Source organism: Pan paniscus, chromosome 16 (assembly GCF_029289425.2).
Source record: "Pan paniscus chromosome 16, NHGRI_mPanPan1-v2.0_pri, whole genome shotgun sequence".
In the NCBI taxonomy this organism is placed as follows: domain Eukaryota; kingdom Metazoa; phylum Chordata; class Mammalia; order Primates; family Hominidae; genus Pan; species Pan paniscus.
In genome coordinates, this window is record NC_073265.2 from 63,335,304 (window position 1) to 63,353,301 (window position 17,998).

Below are 17,998 nucleotides of genomic sequence, written 5' to 3' on the forward strand. Positions count from 1 at the left end.
TAACCATGTTCACCAAGCGTTGATATTTCTCTAAATTCTTTAACGTATGTATGTAGTTACTTTAAAGCTCTTGCCTGCTAATTCCAATGTGTGAGCCATTTATGGGTCTGCTTTTTTTTTTTTTGAAATGGAGTTTTGCTCTTGTATCCCAGGCTGGCATGCAATGGTGCCATCTCAGCTCGCTGCAACCTCCACCTCCCAGGTTCAAGCAATTCTCCTACCTCAGCCTCCCGAGCAGATGGAACTATAGGCGCATGTTACCACGCCCAGCTAATTTTTGTATTTTTAGTAGAGATGGGGTTTCACCATGTTGGCCAGGCTGGTCTTGAATTCCTGACCTCAGGTGATCCACCCACCTCAGCCTCCTAAAGTGCTCAGATTACAGGTGTGAGTCACTGTGCCCGGCCCTTTTTTTTTTTTTTGAGACAAGATCTCACTCTGTTGTCCAGGCTGGAGTGCAGTGGTATGATCTCAGCTCACTGCAACCTGCACCTCCCAGGCCCAAGCCATCCTTCCACCTCAGCCTTCCAAGTAGCTGCGACCACAGGCACGTGCCACCAGCAGTCCTGACTGGTTTCATGGAAGACAATTTTTCTACAGACGGGGTCGGGGTTGGTGGTTATGGTATGAAACTGTTCCACTTCAGATCATCAGGCATTAGATTCTCATAAAGAGTGTGAAACCTAGATCCCTCACATGTGCAGTTCACATTAGGGTTCACGCTTCTATGAGAATCTAATGCCTGCTGATCTGATGGGGGGCGGAGCTCAGGCAGTAATGCTCGCTGTCCACCACTCACTTCCTGCTGCGCAGCCTGGTTCCTACCAGGTCACCGACGGGTACAGTCCACAGCCTGGGGGTTATGGGCCCCTGCACACCACCACACCCAACTCAGTTTTGAATTTTTAGTAGAGATGGGGTTTTGCCATGTCTCCCAGGCTGGTCTCAAAGTCTTGAGCTCAAGTGATCTACCTGCCTTGGCCTCCCAAAGTGCTAGGATTACAGGCATGAGCCACCATGTCTGTTTGCATTGACTGGTTTTCTCTTAATTTTAGGATATATTTTCTCGCTTTTTCACACATCTAGTATTTCTTGAGCTGTTGGACGTTGTGAACCTTCATTGTAGAGATGTGGGTTATGTTATCCTACTCTAGTGTTGAGTTTTATTTTGGCAGGGAATTAAATTGCTGTTGGGTTAACTTGATCTTGAGTGTCAAGGCTACATTTTAGGTTTTGTTAGGGTGAGCTGTTTTTCAGTTTTGCTCTTATTCCTAGAGAATCTTCCTTAATCCTAAGGCATGGCCTTCTAGGCCCTCTGTGAATGTCTGGGATATTCATCAAGACCTGAGATTCCAAGAGTGGAGATGCTGGCTGAGCCAGAATTCAGATGTGTTTCCAGCACTCTGTGACCACTGAAATCGCTGTTTAGCTCTCAGCTCCCCATCAGCTGTTCTGTGCTGGGCCTTGCAGAGTCTCAATCCACACATTCAGAGTTTGGGATTTGGCCAAGGACCTGCAGCAACCTCTATAAGATTTCTGGGGCTTCTTCTCTACAACTCCATCCTTTCTGATACTCTGCCACACACATTTTAGCAGCCCTGAGCAGCAGTCTCTGTTTCCTCCACCAAACAAGACTGATCCTCTTTGCCTGAACTCTGCTTCCTCATGCTGTCATTGAGGGTTTAGAAACTTTCCCCACCAGAAAAACACAGCAGTCACTTCATGTGATTCCCTTCTCTCAGATTGTACCTGGAACTGCCTATTGCCCAATGGCTGAAGACAATTTCTTCATGTACTTTGTCCAGCTTTGTAGTTGTTTATGCTGGGAGACCATCATCAATACAGGTACTCCATCATGGCCACAATTCGAAGTACGATTAATATCATATTCATTCTATTCTAAAAGTAGAGAAGACAAAGACCAACAGTTCTAAGAAAAATGGAAAAATATATACGAAAGTTCAAAGAAAAAGAAGCGCAAATGCCACTGACACACAGGAAAAAATGTTTAACTTCACTGATAATAAGAAAGATACAATTTTAGGCCGGGTGCAGTGGCTCACACCTGTAATCCCAGCACTTTGGGAGGCTGAGGTGGGAGGATCGCTTGAGGCCATGAAGTGGAGGTGGCAGTGAGCCGAGATGGCGCCACTTGGGGTGACAGAGCAAGATCCTGTCTCAAAAAAAAAAAAAAAAGATACAGATGTAAACAACATCCTGCAACCTCTACATGTGGCCATGATTGCTAACAGGGACCAGATTTGCCTCCCACCTTGAACAACTAGAAAAATGGAACAACATATATAAAACAATAGTTTTCGGACATCAGAGAACAGGTCGAGCAGAACTATGATCCCTAAAAGAAGGTGAACCCTACAGTGTCCTCGGTTTACTGCCGGAAGCACTTACAGGCTCCAATGCAGGGAGGGAAATCCAAAGTCCAGTGGTCTTGGTGGATTGAGGAGACAGAGATCAGAGCTTGGGAAGGTCTTCAAGGCTGGTAGAATTTGTGAGGTAGAGTACCAGGGAGGAGGTGGGAGAAGAGAGCACATGAACTCTGGAGAGCTATGGAAGATGCCCTCAAGCCTTTGGCAAAGGGCTGATATGGATGTATGTGAGAAGAAAGTACCCAGGGAAAGAACTGCCAGAAAGCAGACAGAAGAATCCCCAGAGCTCACAACAGGCTAGAGAGAATTCATATTCTCACTAGTCAGAATGAAAACACCTCATAATACTTAGGAAATGGAAGAGAAGCTTTAGAAAAGTATTGCCTTAATAGTGGGGCTAAATGAGCACTGGAGTAAAGGCTTCTCTGAAACTGTCCTAACAAAGATTGAAAGCAAACCTTGATAGATCCAACTTATTTCAAGTAACTTAACTAGTGCTGGAACAGAGTCCCTCACTATTTAAAGGAAAACAAAATCCAGCAGTCACAACACAAAAACACAATGTCTACCAGTCAATAAAACATTGCCAGGCAATGGCCAGGCACAGTGGCTCATGCCTGTAATCCCAGCACTTTGGGAGGCTGAGGTGGGCAGATTGCATGAGGCCAGGAGTTCAAGGCCAGCCTGGCCAATATGGCTAAATCCTGTCTCTACTAAAAATACAAAAATTAGCCAGGCATGGTGGTACGCAACTGTAGTCCCAGCTACTTGGGAGGCTGAGACACGAGAATCACTTGAATCCAGGAGATGGAGATTGCAGTGAGGTGAGATCACACCACTGCACTCCAGCCTGGGTGACAGAGTAAGACCCTGTCTCAAATAAATAAATAAAATAACAGGCAAAATAGGGCCTATAACCAGGAGAGAAATAAATCAATGGAAATAGGCCCAGAAATGACAGAGATGATGTAATTTGCAGACAAGGACATTAACATATTATAAATATGCTCCATATGTTCAAGAAGGCTAGAAAAATCTGAACATGATGAGAAGAGAGAAATAGAAGATATATTGAAAAACAAAAAACAAAAACAACACAGGCTGGGTGCGGTGGCTCACACCAGTAATCCCAGCACTTTGGGAGGCTGAGACACAAGGATTGCTTGAGCCCAGGAGTTCAAGACTAGCCTGGGCAACATAGGGAGACCTATCTCTATAAATAATTCAAAAATTAGCCAGGCATGGTGGCATGCACCTGTAGTCCCAGCTACTCAGGAGGCTGAGGCAGGAGGATCACCTGAATCCAGGAGGTCGAGGTTGCAGTGAGCTGTGATTGTGCCACTGCACTCCAGCCTGGGCACATAGTGAGACCTTGTCTCAAAATAAAACAAAGAAGAATTACTAGAGACGAAAAAGTTAACTCTGCAGATATGGGATTAAAAGCAGTTAAAATACTCCATAAGGACAGGTGTGGTGGCTCACGCCTGTAATCATGCCAGCACTTTGGGAGGCCAAGGCAGGAGGATTGCTTGAGGCCAGGAGTTCAAGACCAGCCTGGGCAACATAATGAGGCCTCATCTCTACAAAAAAAAAAAAAAAAGGAATAAAAATTTTCAAAAAATTTAATGAAGGCAAAATAAAGACTATTTCACACAAACAAAAGCCAGGATAATCACCAGCAGGCCTGCACTCTTGAGAAGTGTTAAAAGCAGTTCTTTGGTCAGAAGAAAAATGACACTGGATAGAAATTTGGATCTACACAAAGGAATGAAGACCACTGACATAATAAATACATGGATAAATAGAAAAGATCCTATTTTCTTATTTTTTGATGTCTAGAAATAATTGACTGAGGCAAAAGTAATAACATTGTGGGGTTTATAACGTGTGGAAGTAAAATGATGATGAGAATGGCACAAGGGACAGGTGGGGAAATGTAAGAATACTATCATTATAAGGTGGCGGTCACAGTTGAGGGAGGTGATAAATCTCTGTGTTTCCACCTGGAATACTGCATTGCTCCTGGAAGTAGGAAGAGGGAGTTTCAGAGACTTCCCCTGGGCTCTTCCTACTATAGTGGCTCATACCCACAGGTCAGGGAGTAAAGTGAGAGCTCTGTCAGCTTCTAAGCATACTCATATCAATTGCATATTTAGGGACAGAGAAATGACAACCAGATGGGGCTGCAGCCTCTTCATCCAGGGATCTATTTATTACCTATCCTTCACATGTCCTCAGTCTTACTGGGGAGGGGACATGGTGGCATTGTGGATCTTATGGTGGCACGGTCAGCTCTAATCCTATATGAATTACCCTCAAACAGTCTGGGTATTCCCTTTTCATCAGCTACAGTTACTTTCATCAATGACCCCAGATCCCTTTGGAGAAGGATTGAGGTAATAATTAATGAATATCATGTGGTAATGTTGCAGGATCTTTTTCTAAGAATACCCAGCCTCCCCTACAATCCATGAGCTATAGGTCTCAATTGTCTCAGTCTGAAAACTGGGTAGGAAATTGCAATTTTTTGTTGCAACCTTCTGTGGCCAGATCTTGTTGATGTTGTTTCCTGAATACACAAATCAGGAAATATCTTAGGGCTCACACCTGTAATCCCTACAATTTGGGAGGTTGCGGCAGGAGGATTGCTTGAGCTCAGGAGTTTGAGTCCAGTCTAGGCAACATAGCAAGACCTCATCTTCACTAAAAATTAAAAAAAAAACAGCCAGGCATGGTGGTACATGCCTGTAATCCCAGCTACTTGGGAGGCTGAGGTGGAAAGATTGCTTCAGCCCAGGAGGTTGAGGCTGCAGAAAGCTATGATTGTGCCACTGCACTCCAGACTGGGCTACAGATTAAGATCCTGTCTCAAAAAACAAAACAAAAGAAAAAACCACCCTAGTCAACTGCCTATGTAACTCTCCCCTGGAATGCCATCAGTTTGTAGCTAACACAACAGCTCCCTGGAGGTCAGGGCATCCTGGCTATCACTCTAGCCTTCCTACCAATTAAGTTAATTACATCCACCTTGTGGATGATGGTGAAGGGCCACCACCTGGCATCCACTGTTCTCACCTTCCACCATTCCCACTGTCACCACGAAGCCTGGTCTCATGGCAGCATCTCCTCTTATCGATCCCAGCCTACCAAGGATAGTGCCACTGAGTCTCTCAAACATTCAGGTGCCCTTCTCGCTAGTGTCTGCTGGCATATAATGAACTGTCGGGGGAAATTCAGCCAGATATCAGGCAAAATTCACCCCCGATATTTCACATAGGTTCTTTTCTATTTTCCCTAAGTGTCGGCTGGTCTGAGAAATAAAGGGAAAGAGTACAAAAGAGAGAAATTTTAAAGCTGGGTGTCCGGGGGAGACATCACATGTCAGCAGGTTCTGTGATGCCCCCCGAGCCGTAAAACCAGCAAGTTTTTATTAGTGATTTTCAAAAGGGGAGGGAGTGTATGAATAGGGTGTGGGTCACAGAGATCACGTGCTTCACAAGGTAATAGAATATCACAAAGCAAATGGAGGCAGGGCGAGATCACAGGACCACAGGACCGGGATGAAATTAAAATTGCTAATGAAGTTTCAGGCACGCATTGTCATTGATAACATCTTATCAGGAGACAGAGTTTGAGAGCAGACAACCAGTCTGACCAAAATTTATTAGGTGGGAATTTCCTCGAAAATAATGGGGCTGATAGAGTATCCAGTGTATCTTAGTTTTTGGATAATTATCACTAGGCATTTGATAGATTGGTTGGAGCATCTGAAAAAATGGGTAGGTAATTGGCAAAAAGAAAAATAAGCAAATGAAGGGGAAAAATCTGAAGCTATTATTATTATTATTATTATTATTATTATTATTGAGATGGAGTCTCACTCTGTCACCCAGGCTGGAGTGCAGTGGTGCAATCTCGGCTCACTGCAAGCTCCGCTTCCCAGGTTCATGCCATTCTCCTGCCTCAGCCTCCCAAATAGCTGGGACTACAGGTGCCCGCTACCACGCCCGGCTAATTTTTTGTATTTTTAGTAGAGACGGGGTTTCACTGTGTTAGCCAGGATGGTCTCCATCTCCTGACCTTGTGATCCACCCGCCTCTGTCTCCCAAAGTTCTGGGATTACAGGCGTGAGGCACTGCGCCCGGCCCTGAAGCAATTATTAACTCCAGGGGAAAAAAGGAAAGAAATGAAACAATTTCAGCGCAGGACTTGGGTTAGGGACAATATTTAGATGGCTACAAGAATGTAAATGCTTTTGATTTCATACGATTGTGATCCAGTCAAATTGGTGAAATGGAGGCAAGGAAATTAAGACCTCATAGGAAGGTAAGCCCTATACTGAGCTATGCCAGGAATTGAAAGATACTGAAGAAAACAAATCAAGAAATAGCAACATAAGCATTCTTTAGAAATATGACGATAACATACCAGGGGAAGTCACAAAATGAGTTTAAAGTGATGACCTATGGGAATTAGGACTCAAAGGCAAGAAAGGAAATGCTTTTTGATATAAGCCTTTCATTACCGTTTTGTTCTTTTTTTCTTCTTTTCTTGTTTTACTGAGGATTTCTTGCTCCAGGTACCATTTTGTTGTTACCTCTGTGTATCTAGTACTTTGATCAGCATTAAATATAATGTAAGTTCTGGAGATCTGTTGTACAGCGTGATGACTATAGTTAATAATGCATGCTTGAAAATTGCTAAGAGTAGATTTTTTGCTTTTATTATTTATTTATTTATTTTTAGATGGAGTCTTGCTCTGTCGCCCAGGCTGGAGTGCAGTGGCATAATCTCAGCTCACTGCAACCTCTGCCTCCCAGGTTCAAGCGATTCTCCTGCCTCAGCCTCCCGAGTAGGTGGGACTACAGGTGCATGCCACCACGCCTGGCTAATTTTTTGTAGTTTTTGTAGAGATGGCTAACCGTGTTAGCCAGGATGGTCTCAATCTCTTGACCTCGTGATCCATCCACCTCAGCCTCCCAGAGTGCTCAGATCACCAGTCTGAGCCACCACACCTGGCCTGCTTTTATTATTTTAATCTACACATAATTGTATATATTTATGGGATACAGTATAGTATTTTTATACATATGTACAATGTGTAATGATCAAATCATAATTAGCATCTCCACCACCTCAAGCATTTATCATTTCTTTGTTCTGGGGGCATTGAAAATCCACTCTTCTAGCTATTTAAAAATATGTAATAAATTGTCATTAATTATAGTCACCCAATAGTGCTAAAGACACTAGAACTATTCCTTCTATCTAGCTGTACTCTTTTTTTTTTCCCCAGACAGGGTCTTACTCTGTCCCCAAGGCTGGAATGCAGTGGTGCAATCACAACTCACTGTACCCTTGACCTCTTGGGCCCAAGCGATCCTTCCACCTCAGCAGCCCAAGTAGCTGGGACCACAGGCGTGCACCACCATGCCTGGCTAATTTTTAAATTTTTTGTAGAAATTGGATCTCCCTATGTTGTCCAGCCTGGTCTCAAACTCCTGGGCTCAAGTGGTCCTCCCAAACTGCTAGGATTACGGGTGTGAGCCACTGCACTCAGCCATGTACTCTTGTATCTGTTAACCTGTTAGCCAACCCTTGGCTACCCCCTCCCCCTTACCCTTCCTCACCGCTAGTAAACACTATTCTAAGCAAATAGATCTTAAATGTTCTTACCACAAAAATAATAATAATAAAAGTATGTGAGGTGATTAAAATGTTAATTAACTTGATTTAATCATTTCACAATGTATGCATATATCACATTGAACACTGGAAATATACACAATTTTTATTTGTCAGTTATACTTTAATAAAGATGAGGGAATAATTGAATATAATGTTAAAACAAAAAACAATTGCAAAACCTAAAGAAAATTAATAATCTAGTGCAGACCAGCCTTTTATACATGAGGTCACTGAAGTGCAGAGAGGTGAACTGACTTGTCTCATCTTACACAGCAAGTCACTGGCAGAGCTTGACCTGAAACCCAAAGCCAAGCGTTTTCTATTACCTCCAGGTCCTTCAGGCCAACCCTCCCAGGGCTCGGCCTTGGGAATTGGTATTGGTGACAAAGGGAATAAAGAGGAACATGCATAGAGCTCTCCATTTAGATTGACATATTCACACTGTGCCAGGGCATCAGCAAGAAACAGTGCAAGCTCCAAGCGCTTGCCCCGACCCCATCCTCTCTCATAACCAACTTCAGCTAAAAGGTCTGAGAAGATAAGGGAATCTTAGGTGACTCTCACTAGGGTGTAAATTACTCCCACCATGATTTTTATCTTATCAAGACATAACTCTAAAAACAGTTTGATGGATACGATGCCAGGCAGTAGGATGAAGACAGATGGGGAAACTGCCTACCTTAGGTCAGGAGTTTGAGAACAGCCTGGCCAACATGGTGACGCTCCATCTCTACTAAAAGTACAAAAATTAGCCGGGTGTGATGGCGTGTGCCTGTAATCCCAAGCTACTCCGGAGTCTGAGGTGGGAGGATCGCTTGAACCCGGGAGGTGGAGGTTGCAGTGAGTCGAGATTGAACCACTGCAAACCAGCCTGGGCAATAGAGAGAGACTGCATCTCAAAAAAAAAAAAAAAAAAAAAAGTCAGACCAACCCACGGGGAGGCAGAGGGTAGGTGAGGGTGGGTGTGGCTGGGTTTACGGTGGTGCACTCATAAAGTCGGCTTGGGAACAGGGAGCTGTGTGTGTGTGGAAGTTAAAAGATAGGCTTTGGAGGGACCTGGCTTTAAATCCCAGCTTTGCTGTGTGACCTTGGACAACCTGCTTACCCTTTGTGATCTCATATGCAAATGGGGGTGATAATGCATACTTCACAAATTGTGAGGATTGAATGAGACAACATATAGAAAGTACTAAATTTAGTGATTGGCAACACACTAAAAAATAACTCTATACACCCAGCACCCTAGACCAGAAGGCATTGTGCTGACTCCCAGAATGCACTAGAAAGCAGTCTGCTTCTTCCCTTCCTGCCCTTCCTCTCCTCTCCTCTGTTCTCCTTTCCTCTGTTCTCTCCCTTTTTCTCTCCTCCCCTGCCCACCCTATCCCTCTTCCCTTCCCCTTCCTCTCTCACTCTCCTCTCCCCTGATTCCAGCCCATTTAGTATCTAGGTGACTCTATCCCAAGCTTCTTCTCCTGGTGCCTTTGTCCCCATCTCTCCAAGCCACCTTGATTGTCTCCTCTACCTGACAGGGTCACCCTGCTGGCTGCAGGCTGGAGGGATTTATAGCAATCCCCTCCCTCCTTGCCTGCACGGGGCTACCAGACAGCCGGAAGATATGTGGGTTGGACACAGTGGGGCCCTGGGAGAGGCAAATAAATACATCAAGTTCCCAGCTGAGTCTGGAGATAAGGATGCAGGAAGATGGGGCTGCAGGATTCACAGATGCTGCACTGCACGGGGTCACTCTTCATAGCCTGATTCCTCTGGCTTCCCCAGGAAAGTCTATTTGGGGCACTTTGAAGAGGACACAGAAGAGGACAGCACCTGAGCAATCTTTTCCTGGGAGGCGCTGCACTGAGGCACCCTTCCTCAGCTTGGATTTGGTAGGGACAGGCTTGAGGAGTGAGAATGTGACAGACCCAACCCCAAGATGAGGCAGGAAGGAGGGACATTGAGCCCCACAGCACAGGAGGGGAAACTGAGGCTGAGAAGGGAGAAAGACTTCCAAAGTCTCACAGGAAGTCAGTGAAGAGAAGTTACAGTCCCCTAACCCCTGATCTACCACTCTAGACCCCCTTACACTGAATTGTGCCTGGCTTCCCCCCAGACTTGGCCATTTGAACTGGCCTTGCCTGGGTACAGAATTCCAGGTATCTCTGCAACATGCCAGGATCCACCTCAGGGAGGGTTCTCCTCCCTCCAGATCTCTGCCCCAGCCAGCTGCCTGATGAGATGCCCTCTCTATGGGGCCTGATTTGGGGTCAGCATCCTATTATAGATAACTCAAGGGTACAACATCAGTCTCTCCCACACATGGATGGGATTCTGTTCTAGTGCCCGTGGGCAATGGAGTGGGGGTACGGGGGACTAACGCAGGAGACCTGAAGTGGGGGTGCCTGTCCCATCCACCCCAGAGACAGCTGCCCTTGCCACTGTCGAGGCCACACCTGCCCAAGAGCCTCAAGGGCCTCCTAATCAGCAAGCTCACCCACAGCCACCAGGCTTGGCACGTCCTTGACCCAGACTGCCCAGATAGGCTGGGGACATTTCCCATTCCCAACTGCTCTGTGACCTCTCTTTTGGCCTCTGTCTCCCTCCCAGTAAAGTGAAAGGGATAGAGGACCTCCAGGCCCCAAACTCTGATGCTGGGTGACTCTCTGATCCTTGAAGGCTGTCATTGCATCTCCCTAAGGTGGGTGCAGACTTCACAGAGTCTTTCCAGGCTACTAGAGCTGATTGCCTACAGGCACGGAGAGGGGAAAGTGCTTGGGAGTCCCATCCCCCAGGGGCAGCCCTTGGCCAATGTCTGACTGCTGTGCATCTGTGGAAGTGAGCTTCCCTGCCTCTCATTGGGACAAACAGGATTCATTTTCACTCTGGAGCTTCCTGGGATCAGTCCAACACTGAGACTGTGCCTGAAATCACACCTTTGCTTAGCTTCTTCCTCTTCCTTTCCTACTTCCCCTTCTCTCTTCTGGTTGTTTTTCGCTTGGGCAGTTTTTTAAACAGCCACCTGCACACAAAACATTGTCTCAGCTCTGCTTCTGGGAAGCCACTTTCAAGAGTAAATGAAAACAGTCTATTGACAGCAAGAGACTGAAGGTCTGAGGGAAAAGTCAGTTTTATTTCAGCCCACCAAGTGCCCTCCCTGTGCTGTTCTGGGCTTTGATGGGGACAGTGGAGGGGAAGGCCCTGCGCAGCCCCCCAACCCCAAGAGCTTTGAGTCTGGGGGATGGAGGAGGAGGAGGAGACTCTGGGCCAGCCCTCCTGCGGTCTGCAGGAGGCCACAGGAGGTGGTGGGGAGGGTGGTGGTGGGGGGTTCTCTGAATGTGTGTTTATTGTGGCCTTTCTGTGTCCTGTGATGGCCCCACGGAATGGAGGACTGAGAGTTGCAGAGCAGGAAGGGGTGGCAGCCTTGTTCTTTCCTGGTCAATGTGCCAGGCTCCCAAAATATTCAGTGATCAGATTTTAACCTCAAATAACAGTGCCCCAACCGCCCCTGAATCTTGCTATGGAAAGAGCCTTTGGTAAGTGTTTTGAAGCAGGAAGACTCCCTCTGCCCACAGAGCAGTGCACAGCAGTTTGGGGGAGGGGCTAGCTCCTGGGACCCAAGCGGGCCTCAAGAGATGAGGCGGGAGGCAGGTTGCAGTGTGATGGGAGGGGAGACACAGAAATTGCCAAGGGCCATGAGGAAGAGAGGAAGCCACAACCCCAGGCTCCCAAGGAGGGTGTCTTCCTGCAGGAAGCCCTGTCAGATGGCAGCCTGCGGCCCAAAAGCCCCAACTCAACCTGCAAACTGGCTTATTCTAAGGCCACAGCACCCAAGGGCCTCAAGACACACATCTAGCCCATTCCCCTACCATTGCATGGGTGGAAACCTAGAAGGAGAGAGGGCAAGGAGTTGCTTAAGACCACTTAGAGAGTTTGTGAAGCTGGAGTGAGCTTTCAGGTTGTGGAGCTCCAAGCCCAGTGTGGTCTGCCCCACTTTGCACTGCCCCACATTTTTCCTAAGACCAAGGTAGAATTATTCCTCCTGTTTTCCACCTCAACAGTAAAAGTGCCTCTCTTCTCTGCCATGGGACTGGGAGACATGTTCAGGATGTGAAGTCATATAGGGACATCTTTGAGTTCATAAACATCTCCTGTTCATAAATATCCGACTAAAGACTGAAGCTTCCACTGCTCCCAAAATAGCTTTGGATCCCAGCACAGGCATTTCCAAGAACAGATTTTTATCCTTTCAAGAATTCCGTGAAAGAGCTGGGTGCGATGTGTGCCTCTAGGCACAGCTACTTGGGAGGATGAGGCAGGAGGATCACTTGAGCCCAGGATTTGAGGCCAGCTGGACAATACAGTTTGATCCTCAGCCCAAATAAATAAATAAATAAATAAATATAAAAATAAATCAATCGATCCAAGAATTCTGTGAAAGCAAAGAATCCTCTGGTTTGTATGCCTACCAGAGTTTCCTGAAGTTGGTCACACACACTGCCCTGACCCTGACTGTGATCTCAGACTGTGGATATAGATTGGTCTAAACTCCAGATAAGGAAGTATCTAGTATGGTCCATTATAATCCTGGTCATTCTCATTTCAATTCATTTTGATACAATATTAGGCTACTCTGAACATGCAATTCCCCAATCCTTCTATTTAAAAGGGATTTCTTGCTTGTAGTGAGCCTTGGGATTGACTCCTCTATAGCCATATCAGGGCCAGATAATTATTCTGAACCAATCAATTTCATCCCCTTCACCAGTGACTGGTTCAGAGATAAACAGTCCTATGACAATAGGACCTATGTCAAGACCTATGACAAGACCCAGGGGAGAGGCTGTGGCTTCGGAAAAGAGAAGCCTGTCTTTCTAACCCACTAGTCTGTTAACATTACGTTTGTGGCTGGGCACAGTGGCTTACACCTGTAATTTTCAGCACTTTGGGAGGCTGAGGCGGAAGGATCACTTGAGGTCAAGAGTTTGAGACCAGCCTAGCCAACATGGCGAAACCCTGTCCCTACTAAAAATACAAAAACTAGCCGGGTGTGGTGGCACGCACCTGTAATCCAAGCAACTCGGGAGGCTGAGGCAGGAGAATCACTTGAACCCAGGAAGTGGAGGTTGCAGTGAGCCAAAATTGTGCCACCGCACTTCAGCCTGAGTAACAAGAGTGAGACTCCATCTAAAAAGAAAAAAAAACAAAAAACGCAATAGGTATGTTTCCTTGGTGGCTCCAGAAGCCCTCCAGTGACACCAAGGCACCAAGGGACCCAGTCCTTGGGCTGGAAGCCCTATTAAGGGTGGCAGAGGGGAGAGATGAAAGAACTTGCAACTGCTGATGTCACTGAGCCGCTGAATCAACAGCCGGGAAGCCAGCCTTGCTTCCTGCTTTGTGAGACGATACACTTAATACTTTCCATCCTTGGGGGTGGGAATCTTGTTATTTGCCGATGGAAATATTACACATCATCCCCAGCCCCCACTCCCCTGCCTCACCCGGCCCTACCCTTTACCATGGCAAGTCCTGCCACGGAGGAGCTGGCTGCCTCAGAAAATCTCTTGGGGAAACCAGTCCTGCCTGAATTGGGGTGGGATTGCCAAGCATTTTGCATCCCGCCCCCCTTACTTGTTTTTTGGTGTCTTTTTGTTGTGTTTTTTTGTTGTGTTTTTTGTTTTCGTTTTTGTTTTTGTTTTGAGACAGAGTCTCACTCTATTGCCCAGGCTGGAGTGCAGTGGTGTGATCATGGCTTATGGCTGCCTCGACCTCCTGGGCTCAAGCGATCCTCTGGTCTCAGTCTCCCTCCAGAGTAGCTGGGACCACAGTTGTGCGCCACCACGCCCAACTAATTTAAAAAAAATGTAGAGATGAGGTCTGACTATGTTGCCCAAGCTGGTCTTAAACTCCTGGGCTCAAATATTCCTTCTATCTTGGCATCCCAAAGTGCTGGGATTACAGGCATGAGCCATCTTCCTCAGCCATGTTCCCCTTTGAATGCAGGAGTATCGCCTCTTCCAGGCAGGAGTTCCTCTTATTCAGTGAGACAAGCACAGACCCAGATAATTACATGAGCTGCCACTGGAAGAGCTGCTGTTAATTTTGATGGCAATAAAAGGCCTTGCCAGTACGTTAAGCTAATTTCATGAAAATGCTGGGAGGAGGGTCATGGGCTGGATCCCAGATTATTAATAATGTCGAGCTTCATTTGAACCATTCAGAAAATTCCTCTCAGTTGCCTCCAGCAAACTGCGACAGGTTGCTACTTTCCTCTGAAATCAACAGTCTTCTCATAGGCAAATGTGGATTTTTTTGTTTTTCCCTAGAAAATAATTAAAGTCACAAAGTCCAATAAATACTTAAACAGAATGTAGTTTTAATTAAAAACCTTCCACCAAGTCTGCAGTTGCGGGTCTCTCTTTGCAAACAGGCATGCTGACAAGCATCAGTCTAAGTATCTGAAACTAGAAACCTTTACAAATAATAATAGTAAATCTGGTTTCTACATATACCCATGGTGTGTGTGTGTGCAAAGGGGGTGGTGGTGGTGAAGAGGTCTGGGGGCAGAGCCAAGGTCCTCCCCTGTGGAGGAGGCAGGACACAAGCCTGTAGGGGTGTGTGCAGCAGAACCTTTTATCAAACTTGTGTCCCACTCTGCAAGGCAATAATAATGGCTAATTCAGCTATTATATTAAAAACGTATCTCAAGTACTGAGCACTAAGTGCCAGGTACTAAGTGCTTTGCATACATTGATTCATTTAATCCTCAAGGTGACCCAAAAGCATAGGTATTCTTTTTTTTTTTTTTTTTTTTTTTTTGAGACAGAGTCTCGCTCCGTCGCCCAGGCCGGAATGCAGTGGCACTATCTCGGCTCACTGCAACCTCTGCCTCCCGAGTTCAAGAGATTCTCCTGCCTCAGCCTCCTGAGTAGCTGGGATTACAGGCATGCACCACCACGCCCGGCTAATTTTTGTATTTTTAGCAGAGACGAGGTTTCACCATGTTGGTCAGGCTGGTCTCGAACTCCTGACCTTGTGATCCGCCCGCCTTGGCCTCCCAAAGTGCTGGGATTATTACAGGTGTGAGCCACCGCGCCTGGTCAGTACTCTTATTTATGCCTTTTTTTCTTGAGGCACAGAGAGGTTAAATAGCTTGGCTAAGGACACACAGTCAGTACATAATGGAGGCTGACGCTAGGACCTGCCCGCCTGACGACTACATAGAGCCTGTACAAGGAAAGGCCAGAGGAGGGAGTATAAACAGGGCCTGGCTTCCCTGAGGAGTGATCTTTCGACTGGAAATTAGAAAAGGAAAGCAGCTTCTTGGGGGTGTGGGGCTGGAGAGAACGTGTGTGTGTGTGTGTGTGTGTGTGTGTGTGTGTGTGTGTGTGTTTCTGTGCGCGCAGAAGCTGAAAGATGGGAAGTAGTGAGTGTTCAGGGGCTTCTGGCTGGAGGGCAGCCTTGGGGAAGGTCTCTGCAGCCTTAACCGGCTGCTATGCTGGGGATGTTTGATGCCCGTCTGGGCCCCGGCTTTCTTATTCTCAGAGGCCCTTCCCACATCTTTAGGCAAGTCCATTAAATCCTCCGCGGGCCACATTAAAATACAAGGACATGTACAACTCTGAGTGCAGTTGCAACAGAATCGTTTGCACAATGTCGCATGTCTTAAACATTCAATCAAACATCGATTACTTCCAATTTTGCAGTTTTCTTTGCCCCTGTTAGCGCCAACAGATTTTTTTTTTCCAGATCTCAGACATTTATTTTAATAGGCCGCTGACAAAGTCATAAGACTCAGAGAGAAGGGAGAGTGGGAGAGGTGTATAGGAAGCTTTTGTGCCAGGGACTAGTCGCTCAAGAATTAGGAGACGCCCTGGGCACTGGAAACTACGCAGCGCGAAGTAGGGACCGCGCCTGTGTTGTGTAGTGGACCAGAGGTTGCTGATACCTGGGACATAGACTGGGTGGGCACGGGAAGTAAAGCCTCGGGACTTTGGTTAAGCGCGCCCCACTGGCGTATCGCGCCGCGGGACTGCAGAGCCGTGAGCAGCGGTCGCCTTGGTGCAGGGTTCCAGCCACATCTTCCTCGCCCAGCCAGCACCCTCCGCCATTGACCCGCCTCTGCGCCCGGCAAGCGGCTTCCAGCAGGGGGCGCGCGCGGACCAGGCTTGGGCCCTAGAACAGCGCGGATGGAGTCGCTGGAGCAAGTCCCCAGATCCAACCGGTTTCAACCCTCCCCACCCTTCCGACGCTCCGGGTTCGCGACGTTGAAGTTAAGGGTCGATCCGCAGAAAGCGGCCAGGGGCTCCAGCTCTCCATTCCTGGGTCTGTCTGGGGTCGGCTCCAGCCTGGTTAGAAGCCTTAGTCTGGATTCGGCAGATTCTGAATCTGGGACCCTCTGCGCTCGCGGCTTGGAACCTTGTCACCCTCCCCTCCCCCACCCCTACTTCCACACACCTGATTAGTTGTCTGTTTCTTTAATGATCAAAGACGTGGGCGGCGGCGGGATGAGGTCTTGGTTCCCGGCTCCACAGCCCTCCCTAACTGTCATTATTAACGTTATAAACATTAGACCCGCTTCTGCGCGCCGGGCGGCGCCGGACGAGGTGCGCGCAGTCTTCTAGCTGAGCTCGGAGGCAGATCCAGAAGTCGCGGCTCCCACCCCAGGCCTCGGCGGACTCTGCCTGGGGCGACTCGGGCTCCAGCCCTGCCCGGGCGGGCACTGGGCTCTCCAGGGTCGAAGGCAGGGGTAAGGGGCGTCTTTCCCCCAGGGCAGCCTCCGGGAACAAAAGCATTTGCTGTAGAGTAAGCTAGAGCCTCCGGGCCCGCGGGAGTCAGCTCCCGCCCAGGGGTGGTCACCGCGTCCTTAACCACCCCAGGAGCCCCGTCTCCCTGCCGAACTCCTTGGCTTCTGCAACCCTGTCAAGACAGCAAGGAAAGGGGGTCTTCCCTGGTCCTCGGGCCCCGAAGTTTCGGGGTTGCTTATAGGACGGGTTCCTGCAGTCCAGGGAAGCTCTGGGCAGATAGCGAGCCCATTCTCCCTTCCATTACCCAGATTCTGCCTCCCTGCGGAAGGCAAAAAAGAAAGAAAGAAAATAGGTAAAAACCGGGGGAGGGCCTTGAGCCTCCCCGCCTGGCGCCCCTCACTCAGTCCCGAAAAGTCCCCTGGACACGCCATCCCGGACCGGACTCAGCTCCCGCTGCTGGGCCCCTGCCTCCAAAGATCCTTCCCAGGCACAGGCTCCCAAGACCGCCCCCTCAGGGTTCCCAACACCCGGACAACTGCCCAGGACGCCGCTCCCCGCCCCCACCCCCACCTTGTTCGGCAGACAAAGAAGGGTGTGCTGGCCCCGCCGTCTGCCTCCTTCTCCCGACACCGCAAGGCCTAGAAACCTCAGGGACTCACCCCGGGCTAGGGACCCAATCCTGGCTGTCCCACCACAGGATCCCCGGCAGGGACGGGTCACAGTGCTCTCACCCCTCGACCATTTTCGAAGACACCTTCCCTGAAAGGCGCCTTGCGCCCTCCCCGTGGGTCGGCGGGGGGGGGACTCCAGGCCCGAGCAGGCGGTGTGAAGTTCTGTGTTCTGAACTGGGGCTGAGCAAGATGCGATGGTCCCAGCCCGCTGGGCCGCCTGTAGCGACGGCAGGAGTAGGGGAGAGGGAGGGACGCTTGGAGTGTGAGCGCACCAGTCTGTTCATATTTAATTTACAAAGCAGCCTCGGAACCCCGGGCCGGGTGGTCTCTTTAGACGCTGCGCTCTTAGCCTGTCTCTCTTCCCCACCCCCTCCCCTAGCTCATTAAGATGCTCAACACTCAAATCGGGGTATTGATCTCCACGGAAGCCCCAAACCCGCGCCATCGAGAGACCCCCATGGCCCGGGGTGATGGCTGTGGGGCTTGGTGCTCCCAGAGAGCTCAGTGGCTACAG

At 48.3% G+C, this 17,998-nt stretch overlaps 1 protein-coding gene and 1 long non-coding RNA gene across 4 annotated transcripts in view; one reads left to right on the forward strand and one right to left on the reverse strand.

Moving 5' to 3' along the window:
• ISLR2 (immunoglobulin superfamily containing leucine rich repeat 2) overlaps positions 1 to 17,998 on the forward strand; it is a 37,480-nt gene that overhangs the window by 12,172 nt on the left and 7,310 nt on the right. Inside the window, exon 1 of one of the 3 annotated variants that reach the window (XM_003811128.6) lies at positions 16,676 to 16,815. The exons of 1 other annotated variant lie outside the window; for it this stretch is intronic. The gene's annotated coding sequence lies outside the window, so the exon portion shown is untranslated. Of the gene's footprint in view, positions 1 to 16,675; positions 16,816 to 17,998 lie in introns of those variants that run through there. One more of the 3 variants, XM_008963488.6, reaches the window with a different exon arrangement.
• LOC117976061 (uncharacterized) lies at positions 14,427 to 17,606 on the reverse strand. Its single transcript, XR_004666587.4, has 3 exons — positions 17,473 to 17,606; positions 16,524 to 17,132; positions 14,427 to 16,241 (listed from the first exon to the last, which is right to left on the reverse strand). It is a non-coding gene; the product is annotated as an uncharacterized LOC117976061 (long non-coding RNA).